Source organism: Gopherus flavomarginatus, chromosome 10, assembly GCF_025201925.1.
Source record: "Gopherus flavomarginatus isolate rGopFla2 chromosome 10, rGopFla2.mat.asm, whole genome shotgun sequence".
Classification (NCBI taxonomy): Eukaryota; Metazoa; Chordata; order Testudines; family Testudinidae; genus Gopherus; species Gopherus flavomarginatus.
Window position 1 is genome coordinate 80,679,576 of NC_066626.1, and position 16,120 is coordinate 80,695,695.

Consider the following 16,120-nt stretch of genomic DNA (forward strand, 5'->3'; position numbering starts at 1 on the left):
GAGTGTCGCCCATTTATGCACACTGGAGACTTAAGGAATGCATAGGGGAAACTGAGGCACCCACACAGTATTCAGAGGAAACATTAAGAACAGTCCCACTTCGTCACACCATGGCTGCTGCCTTCCCCGGCTTGCGTAAGGCTACTGGGGCTGCAGAATGCGCTGACCGCACTTCTGATGAACGGGTGGTTGAAGAGGCAACTTGCTGACAAAGCCTCTCTCTCGGGCAGGGGAAGACACTTCCCTCGACTCTCATTAAGCCCCGAGCAGCGCTCACCTTCCGGGAGAGTTCAAGGGGTGACTGGGAAAGGATGCAGGATCCTCAAGGAACCTTCTCCACGGAGGAGGAAGAGGTGAGGAGCCAGGACCAGAGGATGACAGAGCTGGCTAGCGCCGCCCTGGAGATATTTGTCTTGGCAATAACTGAAGCTGGGAGCACACCCTGACCCTGCTTGTTCCCTGGATGCTGCTGGCCGTGAGCCGTGGCTGGATGGGAGAGAGGAGCAGGGAGCCCTGCTGGAGTGTTCACAGCACGTGGGACTTTCCAGGTGCCTCCACTCAGCCTGGGTCCCCTCTGGTACGGCTGCTGCCCAAGGGCCTGGCTAGCGTCTTGCTGCAAGACTATGCCAAATCCATAGCAAGACTCTACTGCTCCTACTCAACAGCCCAGCCTCCCTCCCTCCCTCCAGGGCAGAGGACAGTGCCCGGGCCCCACAGCTTGCGTCTCTCTCTGGGCAGCTTTCCCGGTGCACCCAGCCCCGCTCCCTGCACTAATCAGACAGCTGTACACTGAGGTGTGGGCCATCCAGCTCCCTGCAAGGGCTGATCATTAACTCCTCTTATCAGGCAGTTCAGTTCAAGGGCTTGCCGCAGACCTTTGTCCCCGCCTCTCGCACTGCGCCCCTGGAACCGGAGTGACCCGTGGGGACCCATCAAGGCCCTTCCGAGGTGCGCATGCAGGAGCCTGATGTGCAGTAGATGACGGGCATTACCTGGGTTTTTGCAGGCAGCTGGGGGCCAACTGGCTAAACAGACAGGCTGCCCCAATTTCTTCCTGGGCTCACTGATTTCACACAGCCTGCCTGGACCTCAAAGGAGAGGGGATCCGCTTTCCTGACACTGACTGCGGACCGAGAAATCAGGCTCCAAAGTCAGCTCCAAGGAGGGGGAAAGGCAGGAACGCACAGGGCCAGGATGTGCAGCAAACTCGCAACGGGCCTGTGATGAACTAGGAATGTTCTTAATGTTTTCTCTGAATACTGTGTTGGTGCCTCAGTGTCCCCATGGCAGTTCTTAAGTATCTGGCAGAGCAAAGGGCCAGTGCACCTAAATGCCTGGCACTCTGTCTCCTAGCAACTGATGGCCTGGGCCCCTCCTCTGCAAAGGTGCCAACTGAAGGTGTTGGAGACAAAGGGATCAGGTGACCTCCTGGCCCGGGAAAGGGGCTGAGCAGAGAGGAGGGGCTGGGAGGGGTTGTTAGTCTGGAGCTGGCTGGGGACAGACATGGGGGGTCTGGCTCACTGTCCCCCAGAATGGATCCGGCCGAGGGGTCCGGTTCGCTGTATCTACAAGCTCTGTTTTAGACCCTGTTCCTGTCATCGAATAAACCTCTGTGTTACTGGCTGGCTGAGAGTCACGTCTGACTGCAAAGTGGGGGTGCAGAACCCGGTGGCTTCCCCAGGACCCCGCTGGGGTGGACTCGCTGTGGGAAGTGCACTGAGGGGCAGAGGATGCTGAATGCGCCAAGGAGAGACCCAGGAGGTGAAGCCGTGTGAGCGTCTTGCCCTGAACAAGTCTGCTGCAAGGAAGAGGAGGCTCCCCAAAGTCCTGCCTGGCTTTGTGGGGAGCAGTTCCAGAGCATCGCCCGGTGACTCCGTGACAACTGGTGGCAGCGGCGGGATGTACTGCACCCCGTGAATGGCGCTGCTTGCAGTAAGTGACTGGGGAGCAGTAAAACAAAGGAGGGATAATGAGGGCCAGGCATGCTGAAGGCTCAGAGAGGGACGGTTTCAGGGGGCGGTTAACCTCTGGGAGTGTGTGACCAGCGAGAAGGACTGTTGGAATAACAGGGTCCCCCTGAGGACTGCAGCGAGCAGTCTCGGGGGCGGAGGAGCTTGCCGCTCGACCCTGGGAGAGAGAAGGATTTTGCAGTAGCTGGGTTCCCCGGGGGATTGCAGGAGCAGTCCCAGGGGCAGAGGAGTCTGCAGCTCGACCCTGGCAAAGAGGTGGTGATCACGAGAAGGGCTGGCACACCAGGGGTTCTTCCTGGAAACCATGGGGGAGCCAAGGGCACACAGGCCTGTGAGTCCAGAGCCACTTGGGAACGGTGAAGTGATGGCCTATCACCATCTCCTTGAGAAGGACATTGTGATCCTGTGCACAAAGAGAGGGTTACGCATGGGGACGTTCACCAAGGCACAGTTAATTGTGCAGCTGGAGGAGGAGGACCGCTCTGAGGAGCAGATTCCTGGCCCAGATGGGGCTACAAGAGGATCTGGGAGCAGCTGGAGCAGCAGCCAGGCATCCCCGGGAGTCTGGTCCCCAACCAGACGAGGGTCTTCATGATCGGGTTCCCCATTAGGGGTTTGGAGACGGATGGGATTGGAGCAGAGCCCAAGAGAGCGAGAGGACCGTGAGAGAGAGCAAGAGGCTGAGGAAAAGCTGCAGGAGAAGCAGCAGCAGCATGGACTGGCGATGGTGGAGCAGACAGACATAGGGGGCTGCCCAGGGGTCAGTGGGAAAGCACGCCTGCGGGGGCGAGGCCCTGGGACAGAGAGAACTGTGGTGGTGCAGCCCCAGATGCTGAGGGACTGTGGGACCTGGGTGAAGGTCCCTGGGGTGAAGCCCCTTGCCCTGCCTATGGCCCGGATCCCTGTGCAGTCCCAGGAGGGGTTGGGCTGGCTGGTCGTTGGGGTTCTCCAGGATATTGGCTGGGAGGCCCTGTTGAGGGGTGACTGTCTCCCCTTGGGACAGGATCCAGGCCCTGCTCCTGTAAGGGCCGAGGGTTTGAATTCAAATCCAGGGAACCAATTGGCTGGGATGGAAATGGTCAGTGAAAATGCAAATGACCTGGTTGGCAGGGGGGAGGGGCTGCTGGGCTCAGGATACCTGCCTACCTGTAACCAGCCCCCTGGGACTGAGTGGGAGGGAGAGATGCTCCCCACCCCCCTGTACACCGGAGAGGGGGCTCACGCTGGCTCTGATGCTGTGACCAGAGCAGAGAGCTCGCTGCCTGCCCCCACTGGGACAGCAAGGGCAGTGCTGAGCACGGGGGCAGCTGAGATCCCAGCTGAGTGGGGGGACACCCAGGCAGGGCAGGTCGGCTGCCAACCCGGTTTGCCTGGTCCAGACGTGCTGCTAGGAAGTGATTACACAGCAGGGAGGGAGCTACCAGGAACAAGGCTCATGGGGGCTGTGACCCCAGGCCTAGCCAGCGAGAGGGAGCAGGTCCCACTCCCTGCCCCAGCTGCTGAATCCCAGACCGAGCTCCAGAGGGATCCCTCCATGGAGAAGCTGAGGGAACTTGCTGGCCACAGCACTGCAAACCCCCTTGGGGAAGGCTGCAGGGACAGAGTCCTGCAGGAGAAGGGATTCCTGTACTGGGAATGGGCTCCCCAAGGGGAAGTAGAACTGGGGGGATCGGGAGGCAGCTGGTGGTGCCCCAGGAATCCACAAGGTTCTTCCCATTCGAGCTGCTGGATGGGAGGAGAGTGAGGGGACCCCTGGACCTGAAAGGGGAGGATTGGGAGAAGAAGGGGGAAGACCCCTTGGGGGATCTCTTCCCTGAGGTGGAAGCCAATCTCCCTATCAGGTGTTCCCTGTTCAGAGTCACTGGGAAAGCAGCCCAGAACCTGGAGAGAGAAGTCAAGGATATGCTGGTTTTAGATGTGATCCAGCCATTTTACAGCCCATGGGCCTCACCCGTGGGGCTGATCCCCAAGGGAGACAGGATGATCTGGTTTTGTGGGGGCTATCAGAAGCTTAAAGCCATGACAGTGTCCGATGCTGACCCCAGGTCTAGGCCTGGGGAGATTCCAGACAAGCTGAGGGGGATGGAGAACTTGGCCCTGGCCGACACTGATAACATGTGCATCTTTAGCCAGACCTGGGAGGAACAGGTGTCCCAGGTGAAGAGGGGGCTGGGCTGCCTCAAGGAGGTGGGACTGACATTAAAAGCTGGTAAGTGCAAGGGGTGACAGCAGAGGTGTTGTGTCTGGGCCACAAAGTGGGAAGCGGCTGCCCAAGCCCAGAGCTGGCAAAGGCCAAAATGGGGGCTCTTAACCAAGAGAGCCCGAATCACAGCCCAGAGTGCTGGGAGAAGACCCCGTCTCAGTTTGAACCCCAGGGGTACTGGGGGTGGCAAAAGGGTTCAAGCCACATAAACCTTCCCACATGCGGCCTGCAAGTGCCATCAAGCACACCCGACCTAAGGGAGGGCGTGAGACTGGACTGTCCTGGTGTAACTCACACCAAGGAATGGGAGAGATGCTGGGTGTCACGGAATGTGGGGGAGTCCGGCCCTGCACCCCTCTCCCTGGGACCCACAGTGACTCTTAGCCAGCCAGTAAAAGAGAAGGTTTATTGGACAACAGGAACACAGGTTACAGCAGAGCTTGCAGGCACAGTCAGGACCCCTCCACCGAGTCCTTCTGGGCTTTCAGGGTGCTTGGATCCTAGCTAGGATACCCTGAATTCCACCCACCCAGCCCCAAGCCCAAACTCCAACTGCTTCCCTCCTGCGTCTCCCTTCCTTTGTTCCCCTTCCCAGGCAAAGGTGTTGACCTTTCCCCTCCCTTACCTAGCTCAGGTTACAGGCCCTGGCATCGTCCATCCCCTAAAGTCCTCCCCTGCTCTCCCACTCCCCACACACAGTCCCTACTGCATCACATCTCTCCCCCCTTCGAGACTGAACTGAGCGGGGTCACTCTGCCCAGTGACCTGGGGAAGTTCAGGGCCCCCTCTCCGGGACAACGCATCCGCTGTCAGGTTGGCACTTCCCTTCACATGGACCACGTCCATGTCATAGTCCTGCAGGAGCAGGCTCCACCTCAGGAGCTTGGCGTTGGCTCCTTTCATCTGGAGCAGCCAGGTCAGGGGAGAGTGGTCGGTGTACACGGTGAAGTGTCGCCCAAAGAGATATGGCTCTAGCTTCTTAAGGGCCCACACCATGGCCAGGCATTCCTTCTCGATGGCTGCGTAGCTTTGTTCCCGGGGTAGCAGCTTCTTACTCAGGTACACGATGGGGTGTCTCTCCCCCTTTTCATCCTCCTGCATTAACACTGCCCCCAGTCCCGTGTCTGAGGCATCAGTGAACACCATAAAGGGTTTGTCAAAATTTGGGTTTGCCAGAACTGGGCCACTAACCAGAGCCTCCTTCAGCGCCCGGAAAGCCTCCTGGCACTGCTCAGTCCAGATCACCTTGTCTGGCTTCCCCTTTTTGCATAGTTCAGTGATGGGGCCGGCTATGGCACTAAAGTGGGGCACGAACCTTCGATAGTACCCCGCCATCCCAATAAAGGCCTGGACCTGCTTTTTGGTTTGGGGAGCAGGCCAGTCTCTGATCACCTCCACCTTGGCTGGTTCCGGCTTCAGGCAGCCGCTCCCCACCCGATGGCCCAGGTAAGATACTTCAGCCATCCCCACCTTGCACTTCTCAGCCTTTACTGTTAACCCAGCCTTTCGGAGTCGGTCCAGGACTTGTTTAACCTGGGACATGTGGTCCTCCCAGGTCTGGCTGAAGACGCAGATGTCGTCAATATACGCCACGGCAAAACTCTCCATCCCCCTCAGTAGCTGATCCACCAGGCGCTGGAAGGTGGCTGGCGCTCCCTTGAGGCCGAAGGGCAGGGTCAGAAACTCATAGAGCCCCAGAGGGGTGATAAAGGCCGATTTCAGCCTGGCATCTGCGTCCAGCGGCACTTGCCAGTAGCCTTTGGTAAGATCCATAGTGGTGAGGTACCGAGCACCTCCTAGCTTGTCTAGGAGCTCGTCAGGCCTGGGCATAGGGTAGGCATCAGATACGGTGATGGCACTGAGCTTTCGATAGTCCACACAGAACCGGATTGACCCATCCTTCTTGGGGACCAGCACCACTGGCGAGGCCCAAGGGCTGGAAGACGGCTGGATCACCCCCAAAGCCAGCATGTCCCTGACCTCTCTTTCAAGATCCTGGGCAGTTTTACCAGTGACCCGAAAAGGGGAGCATCTTATAGGGGGATGTGACCCAGTCTCCACCCGGTGGACAGTCAAATTAGTGCGTCCAGGCTGGTTGGAAAACAGCTGTCGGTACAGATGCAGCACCCCCCCGATCTCAGCGTGCTGGCCCGGGGTCAGTTGATCAGAGAGGGGAATCGCCTCCAGGAGGGAACCAGCTTTTGTCCCAGGGAATAGATCCACTAAGGGGTCATCTCCCTGCCCCTCCCAATGTCCACACACGGCCAACACCACATTCCCCCTGTCATAGTATGGTTTCATCATGTTCACATGGTACACCTGACGGTGATGTGCCCGGTTTGACAGCTCCACCACATAGTTTACCTCATTCAGTTGCTTGATAACCTTGAAGGGCCCTTCCCAGGCGGCCTGGAGTTTGTTTCTCCTCACGGGGATAAGAACCATCACCTGATCCCCGGTGGCGAAGGTACGGGCTCGTGCTGTGCGGTCATACCAGACCTTCTGCCTCCTCTGGGCTCGGGCCAGATTCTCCCTGGCCAGGCCCATGAGCTCGGCCAGTCTTTCCCGGAAGGTCAGGACATACTCCACCACTGACTCTCCCTCGGGAGCGGCCTTCCCCTCCCATTCGTCCCTCATCAGGTCTAGGGGCCCCCTCACCCGCCTTCCATACAACAGTTCGAAAGGTGAAAACCCGGTAGATTCCTGGAGTACCTCCCTGTACGCAAACAGCAGGTGAGGTAAGTACTTGTCCCAATCTTGCGGATGCTGGTTCATAAATGTTTTTAGCATCATCTTCAGCGTCCCGTTGAACCTTTCTACCAGCCCGTTGGACTGGGGGTGATACGCTGAGGCCCAGTTGTGCTGGACCCCACATTTCTGCCATAAGGACCGGAGCAGGGCCGACATGAAGTTGGACCCCTGGTCCGTTAAGACCTCCTTGGGGAACCCCACCCGGCTGAAAATTGTCAGCAGCGCATCTGCCACTGTGTCTGCTTCGATAGAGGACAAGGCCACCGCCTCGGGGTAGCGAGTGGCAAAATCCACCACCACCAGGATGTATTTCTTCCCTGACCGGGTCGTCTTGCTGAGAGGTCCCACTATGTCCATGGCCACCTTCTGGAAAGGTTCTTCTATGATGGGTAAAGGCCTCAAAGCCGCTTTCCCCTTGTCCCGGGCCTTCCCCACCCTCTGGCAGGGGTCACAGGATTGGCAGTACTGTCGGACATGGGTAAAGACCCCAGGCCAGTAAAAGTTCTGTAGCAGCCTCTGCCTGGTGCGCCGGATTCCCTGGTGCCCTGCGAGAGGGATATCATGGGCCAGGTACAACAGCTTGTGACGGAACTTCTGGGGAACCACCAGCTGCCTCCTGATCCCCCATGACTCTACTTCCCCTGGGGGAGCCCATTCTCGGTACAGGAACCCCTTCTCCCACAAGAACCTCTCCTTGCAACCTCTCCTCATGGTCTGTACCGCACTAAGGTCAGCCTGGTCCCTGTGCTTCCGCAAGGAGGGATCTTTCTGCAACTCGGCCTGGAACTCAGCAGCTGGGACAGGAATGGGGACCGGCTCTCTCTTGCTGGCTGGGTCTGAGGCCGCAGCCTCTCTGCACCGTGCCCCTGGGCGTTCCCCGCTCCCTGAGTTAGGGTCCTGCACCTCAGGTCGAGTACCTTCCCCGTTGTCGGGGAGCAGTGCCCTTTGCCGACTCTGACTACGAGTCACGACCAGGGCACTCTGGGTGTTACTAGGCCAGTCCTCAAGGTCCCCTCCCATTAACACATCAGTGGGCAAATATTGGTGTACCCCCACATCCTTGGGGCCCTCCTTGGCCCCCCATTTCAGGTGTACCCTTGCCACGGGTACCTTGAACGGGGTCCCGCCCACGCCCATCAGGGTCAGGTAGGTGTCGGGCACCATCCGATCTGAGGCCACCACCTCGGGCCGGGCCAGCGTCACCTCTGCGCCCGTGTCCCAGTACCCAGTGACCTTCCTCCCATCCACTTCCAGGGAAACAATGCACTCTTTCCGGAGGGGCAGCCCCGCGCCCACCCGGTAAACCAAAAACCCGGAACCGGGAGCATCCACAGGTGGTATGTTGCCAACCCCCCTTTCCTGGGAATGTAGCCCCTCCTCCGATTGGGTTTTTACCCAGTCCACCCTCTGCGGGTTGGGTCTGCTTGGTCTGTCCCTGAGCTTGGGGCACTGGGCCCGTATGTGACCTCGTTGGCCACAGCGATAGCAGCCCATATCTCGTGGGTCCCCTTGAGTGGGTCGGAGGGACCTGCCGCTGGATGTTCCCCTTTTGGGGGGGGTTCTCCATAGGCCCCCTTTGGGAGGTCCCATGATGACTCTCTCTCTGCGTTGAGGCAGGCCTGCTCCTTCGAGACTCCTCCCTGCCATCCCCTGCCCGACTGTCCACAAATTGGTCGGCCAGCTGGCCTGCATGCTGCAGGTTCTCCGGCTTCTGGTCCATCAACCACAGCCTCAGGTCGGACGGGCACTGCTCGTACAGGTGCTCCAGTATGAATAGGTCAAGCAGGTCCTCTTTAGTTTGGGCCCCAGCTGTCCACTTGCGAGCATACCCCTGCGCCCGGTTGACCAGTTGTAGGTATGTGACCTCACGGGTTTTACGCTGGCTCTGGAACTTTTTCCGGTACATCTCAGGAGTCAGCCCAAACTCGCGGAGCAGGGCCTGTTTGAACAGTTCGTAGTCCCCTGCCTTCGCCCCTTTCAGTCGGCTGTACACCTCCACGGCTGTGGAGTCCAGTAAGGGGGTGAGAACTGTGATCCTGTCTGCAGGGTCAACCCTGTGCAGCTCGCAGGCATTCTCAAAGGCCGTCAGGAAGGTATCTATGTCCTCCCCCTCCTTACGCGGGGGCAGCAAGTGCTTATCAAAGCTCTTTGTAGGCTTGGGTCCCCCCTCACTCACCGCAGCCGGGGCCTCCCTTCTCCTCAGCCAGGCCAGGTCCAGCTCATGTTTATGCTGTTTCTCCTTCTCCTCCCACTGACGCTGGCGCTGGTTCTCCTCATGTTCACGCTGTTTTGCCTTCTCCTCCAGCTCTCGCCTCTTTAACTCGAGCTCTTCCCGTCTCAGCTCCCTTTCATATTCCAGCCGCATCCGCTCCACGGATGCCGAGCGTTGCCGGGAGGATCCCCTGCTGGGGGGTGAGCTTCGCTGTGAGGCTCCCCTGCTGGCCGGGGGCGTCACGGTGTCCTCGGTATACACTGGGCTCCTCCCAGCCCTTCCTCTACGCCTAGGAAGGGGGGGTCTCGGGAAGCCCTCGTCTGCCGGCTGACCACTCCCAGCAGGGACAGTCACTGGTGCCTGCACTGCATCTGCTCGGCTGCTTCCCTCAGAGACAGGGCTCCGTTCATTCATGCGGTCTCCCTGCTCCAGCTGGGCAATCAGCTGGTCCTTGCTGAGCCTCCCTGGGTGCAGCCCCCTCTGCTTACACAGCTCCACCAGGTCACACTTGCGCCGCTTGGCATACATCTTCCTGCTGGCCACTCACAGGCCGGGGTGCTCGCCGCTCCCCACGGTTTCCAGGGGGACCCCTAGTGCACCAGCCCTTCGTGAGGTCACCACCTCTCTGCCAGGGTCGAGCTGCAGACTCCTCCGCCCCTGGGACCGCTCACTGCAATCCCCCGGGGGACCCTGTTACTGCAAAGTCCTTCTCACTGGGCACACACTCCCAGGGGTTAACCACCCCTTCGTTTTACTGCTCCCCAGTCACTTACTGCAGGAAGCGCCGTCCACGGGGTGCAGTATATCCCACCGCTGCCACCAGTTGTCACGGAATGTGGGGGAGTCCGGCCCTGCACCCCTCTCCCTGGGACCCACAGTGACTCTTAGCCAGCCAGTAAAAGAGAAGGTTTATTGGACAACAGGAACACAGGTTACAGCAGAGCTTGCAGGCACAGTCAGGACCCCTCCACCGAGTCCTTCTGGGCTTTCAGGGTGCTTGGATCCTAGCTAGGATACCCTGAATTCCACCCACACAGCCCCAAGCCCAAACTCCAACTGCTTCCCTCCTGCAGCTCCCTTCCTTTGTTCCCCTTCCCGGGCAAAGGTGTTGACCTTTCCCCTCCCTTACCTAGCTCAGGTTACAGGCCCTGGCATCGTCCATCCCCTAAAGTCCTCCCCTGCTCTCCCACTCCCCACACACAGTCCCTACTGCATCACACTGGGGCATCCATGGGAACCTTGGTGGGTTCGAACTTCCCCAGGTCACTGGCTGAAATGACCTCGCTCAGTTCGGTCTCGAAGGGGGGAGAGATGTGACGAACTGGGAATGTTCTTAATGTTTTCTCTGAATACTGTGTTGCTGCCTCAGTGTCCCCATGGCAGTTCTTAAGTATCTGGCAGAGCAAAGGGCCAGTGCACCTAAATGCCTGACACTCTGTCTCCTAGCAACTGATGGCCTGGGCCCCTCCCCTGCAAAGGTGCCAACTGAAGGTGTTGGAGACAAAGAGATCAGGTGACCTCCTGTCACGGAGTGTGGGGGAGTCCAGCCCTGCGCCACTCTTCCTGGGACCCACAGTGACTCTTAGCCAGCCAGTAAAACAGAAGGTTTATTGGACAACAGGAACACAGGTTACAGCAGGGCTTGCAGGCACAGTCAGGACCCCTCCAACGAGTCCTTCTGGGCTTTCAGGGTGCTTGGATCCTAGCTAGGATACCCTGAATTCCGCCCATCCAGCCCCAAGCCCAAACTCAAACTGCTTCCCTCCTGCCACTCCCTTCCTTTGTCCCCTTCCCGGGCAAAGGTGTTGACCTTTTCCCTCCCTTACCTAGCTCAGGTTACAGGCCCTGGCATCCTCCATCCCCTAAAGTCCTCCCCTGCTCTCCCGCTCCCCACACAGACAGTCCCTACTGCATCACATCTCTCCCCCCTTCGAGACTGAACTGAGCGGGGTCACTCTGCCCAGTGACCTGGGGAAGTTCAGGGCCCCCTCTCCGGGACAACGCATCCGCTGTCAGGTTGGCACTTCCCTTCACATGGACCACGTCCATGTCATAGTCCTGCAGGAGCAGGCTCCACCTCAGGAGCTTGGCGTTGGCTCCTTTCATCTGGAGCAGCCAGGTCAGGGGAGAGTGGTCGGTGTACACGGTGAAGTGTCGCCCAAAGAGATATGGCTTTAGTTTCTTAAGGGCCCACACCATGGCCAGGCATTCCTTCTCGATGGCCGCGTAGCTTTGTTCCCGGGGTAGCAGCTTCTTACTCAGGTACACGATGGGGTGTCTCTCCCCCTTTTCATCCTCCTGCATTAACACTGCCCCTAGTCCCGTGTCTGAGGCATCAGTGAACACCATAAAGGGTTTGTCAAAATCTGGGTTTGCCAGAACTGGGCCACTAACCAGAGCCTCCTTCAGCGCCCGGAAAGCCTCCTGGCCCTGCTCAGTCCAGATCACCTTGTCTGGCTTCCCCTTTTTGCACAGTTCAGTGATGGGGCCGGCTATGGCACTAAAGTGGGGCACGAACCTTCGATAGTACCCCGCCATCCCAATAAAGGCCTGGACCTGCTTTTTGGTTTGGGGAGCAGGCCAGTCTCTGATCACCTCCACCTTGGCTGGTTCCGGCTTCAGGCAGCCGCTCCCCACCCGATGGCCCAGGTAAGATACTTCAGCCATCCCCACCTTGCACTTCTCAGCCTTTACTGTTAACCCAGCCTTTCGGAGTCGGTCCAGGACTTGTTTAACCTGGGACATGCGGTCCTCCCAGGTCCGGCTGAAGACGCAGATGTCGTCAATATACGCCACGGCAAAACTCTCCATCCCCCTCAGTAGCTGATCCACCAGGCGCTGGAAGGTGTCCGGTGCTCCCTTGAGGCCGAAGGGCAGGGTCAGAAACTCATAGAGCCCCAGAGGGGTGATAAAGGCCGATTTCAGCCTGGCATCTGCATCCAGTGGCACTTGCCAGTAGCCTTTGGTAAGATCCATAGTGGTGAGGTACCGAGCACCTCCTAGCTTGTCTAGGAGCTCGTCAGGCCTGGGCATAGGGTAGGCATCAGATACGGTGATGGCATTGAGCTTTCGATAGTCCACACAGAACCGGATTGACCCATCCTTCTTGGGGACTAGCACCACTGGCGAGGCCCAAGGGCTGGAAGACGGCTGGATCACCCCCAAAGCCAGCATGTCCCTGACCTCTCTTTCAAGATCCTGGGCAGTTTTACCAGTGACCCGAAAAGGGGAGCATCTTATAGGGGCATGTGACCCGGTCTCCACCCGGAGGACAGTCAAATTAGTGCGTCCAGGCTGGTTGGAAAACAGCTGTCGGTATAGATGCAGCACCCCCCTGATCTCAGCGTGCTGGCCCGGGGTCAGTTGCTCAGAGAGGGGAATCGCCTCCAGGGGGGAACCAGCTTTTGTCCCAGGGAATAGATCCACTAAGGGGTCATCTCCCTGCCCCTCCCAATGTCCACACACGGCCAACACCACATTCTCCCTGTCATAGTATGGTTTCATCATGTTCACATTGTACACCCGACAGTGATGTGCCCGGTTTGACAGCTCCACCACATAGTTTACCTCATTCAGTTGCTTGATAACCTTGAAGGGCCCTTCCCAGGCGGCCTGGAGTTTGTTTCTCCTCACAGGGAGGAGAACCATCACCTGATCCCCGGTGGCGAAGGCACGGGCCCGTGCTGTGCGGTCATACCAGACCTTCTGCCTCCTCTGGGCTCATGCCAGATTCTCCCTGGCCAGGCCCATGAGCTCGGCCAGTCTTTCCCGGAAGGTCAGGACATACTCCACCACTGATTCTCCCTCGGGAGTGGCCTTCCCCTCCCATTCATCCCTCATCAGGTCTAGAGGCCCCCTTACCCGCCTTCCATACAACAGTTCGAAAGGTGAAAACCCGGTAGATTCCTGGGGTACCTCCCTGTACGCGAACAGCAAGTGAGGTAAGTACTTGTCCCAGTCCTGCAGGTGCTGGGTCATAAATGTTTTTAGCATCATCTTCAGTGTCCCGTTGAACCTTTCTACCAGCCCGTTGGACTGGGGGTGATACGCTGAGGCCCAGTTGTGCTGGACCCCACATTTCTGCCATAAGGACTGGAGCAGGGCCGACATGAAGTTGGACTCCGTTAAGACCTCCTTGGGGAACCCCCCCCTACTGAAAATTGTCAGCAGTGCATCTGCCACTGTGTCTGCTTCGATAGAGGACAAGGCTACCGCCTCGGGGTAGTGAGTGGCAAAATCCACCACCACGAGGATGTATTTCTTCCCTGACCGGGTCGTCTTGCTGAGGGGTCCCACTATGTCCATGGCCACCTTCTGGAAAGGTTCTTCTATGATGGGTAAAGGCCTCAAAGCCGCTTTCCCCTTGTCCCGGGCCTTCCCCACCCTCTGGCAGGGGTCACAGGATTGGCAACACTGTCGGACATGGGTAAAGACCCCAGGCCAGTAAAAGTTCTGTAGCAGCCTCTGCCTGGTGCGCCGGTTTCCCTGGTGCCCTGCGAGAAGGAAGTCATGGGCCAGGCAGGTATGGCAGCTTGTGGCGAAACTTCTGGGGAACCACCAGCTGCCTCCTGATCCCCCATGCCTCTACTTCCCCTGGGGGAGCCCATTCTCGGTACAGAAACCCCTTCTCCCACAGGAACCTCTCCTTGCAACCTCTCCTCATGGTCTGTACTGCTCTAAGGTCAGCCCGGTCCCTGGGCTTCCGCAAGGAGGGATCTTTCTGCAACTCGGCCTGGAACTCAGCAGCTGGGACAGGGATGGGGACCTGCTCTCTCTCGCTGGCTGGGTCTGAGGCCACAGCCTCTCTGAGCCGTGCCCCTGGCCGTTCCCCGCCCCCCAGGATAGGGTCCTGCACCTCGGGTCGAGTACCTTCCCCGTTGTCGGGGTGCAGTGCCCTTTGCCAACTCTGACCTTGAGTTACGACCAGGGCACTCTGGGTGTTACTAGGCCAGTCCTTGAGGTCCCCTCCCATTAACACGTCCGTTGGCAAATGCGGGTGTACCCCCACATCCTTGGGGCCCTCCTTGGCCTCCCACTTCAGATGTACTCTCGCCACGGGCACCTTGAATGGGGTCCCGCCCATGCCCATCAGGGTCAGATAGGTGTCGGGCACCATCCGATCTGAGGCCACCACCTCGGGCCGGGCAAGTGTCTCCTGTGCGCCCGTGTCCCAGTACCCAGTGACCTCCCTCCCATCTTTCTCCAGGGAAACAATGCACTCTTTCCAGAGGGGCAGCCCCGCGCCCACCCGGTAAACAAAAAACCCGGAGCCTGGAGCATCCAGCCCCTCAGAGGAGCTGACCTGGGTACCTCCTCCCTCCTTCACAGGTGGTATGTTGCCAGCCCCCCTTTCCTGGGAATGTAGCCCCTCCTCCGATTGGGTTTTTACCCAGTCCACCCTCTGCGGGTTGGGTCTGCTTGGTCTGTCCCTGAGCTTGGGGCACTGGGCCTGTATGTGGCCTTGTTGGCCACAGCGATAGCAGCCCATGTCTCGTGGGTCCCCTTGAGTGGGTCGGAGGGATCTGACGCTGGATGTTCCCCTTTTGGTGGGTGTCATGGTACAATTCCCCACTCTGAACCTTAGCGTCCAAAAGATGGGGTACCAGCATGAATTCCTCTAAGCTTAATTACCGGCTTAGAACCTGTAGCGCTGCCACCAACCAGGAATTCCAGTGCCTGGTACACTCTGGTCCCCCCAAAACCTTGCCCGGGGACCCCCAGGACCCAGACCCTCTGGATCTTAACACAAGGAAAGTAAACCCTTTCCCTCACCGTTGCCTCTCCCAGGCTTCCCCTCCCTGGGTTACCCCGGAAGATCACTGTGATTCAAACTCCTTGAATCACAAAACAGAGAGGACAATTCACCTTCCTCCCTCCTTCTCTTTCCCCCTCCCAGACTCTTCCTGAGAGAGACAGTAATCCTAACACAGAGAGAAATCAGCCTCTCTCTCCTTCTTCCCTCCTTTCTCCCCACCAATTCCCTGGTGGATCCAGACCCAGTCCCCTGGAGTCTCACCAGAATAAAAAAACAATCAGGTTCTTAAACAAGGAGAACTTTTAATTAAAGAGAGAAAAACAGTAAAAAATTATCTTTGTAAATTTAAAATGGAATAGGTACAGGGTCTTTCAGCTATAGACACTGGGAATACCCTCCCAGCCTAAGTATACAAATACAAATTAAAATCCTTTCAGCAAAATACCAATTTGAACTCCTTCCAACCAAATACACATTTGCAAATAAAGAAAACAAACATAAGCCTAACTCGCCTTATCTACCTAGTACTCACTAGTCTGAACTGATAAGAGCCTGTATCAGGGAGATTGGAGAGAAACCTGGTTGCACGTCTGATCCCTCTGAGCCCCCAGAGTGAACAACAACCAAACACTAACAGCACACACACAAACTTCCCTCCCTCAAGATTTGAAAGTATCCTGTCCCCTGATCGATCCTCTGGTCAGGTGACAGCCAGGCTCACTGAACTTGTTAGCTCTTTACAGTCAAAGAGATATAAAGTACTTCTGTGCTATTAACTTTTCTTATCTGTTTATGACAGGGGGGTTCTCCATAGGACCCCGCTGGGAGGTCCCATGATGACTCTCTCTCTGCGTTGAGGCAGGCCTGCTCCTTCGAGACTCCTCCCTGCCATCCCCTGCCCGACTGTTCACAAATTGGTCAGCCAGCTGGCCTGCGTGCTGTGGGTTCTCCGGCTTCTGGTCCATCAACCACAGCCTCAGGTCGGACGGGCACTGCTCGTACAGGTGCTCCAGTATGAATAGGTCAAGCAGGTCCTCTTTAGTTTGGGCCCCAGCTGTCCACTTGCGGGCATACCCCTGCGCCCGGTTGACCAGTTGTAGGTATGTGACCTCACGGGTTTTACGCTGGCTCTGGAACTTTTTCCGGTACATCTCAGGAGTCAGCCCAAACTCGCGGAGCAGGGCCTGTTTGAACAGTTCGTAGTCCCCTGCCTCCGCCCCTTTCCGTCG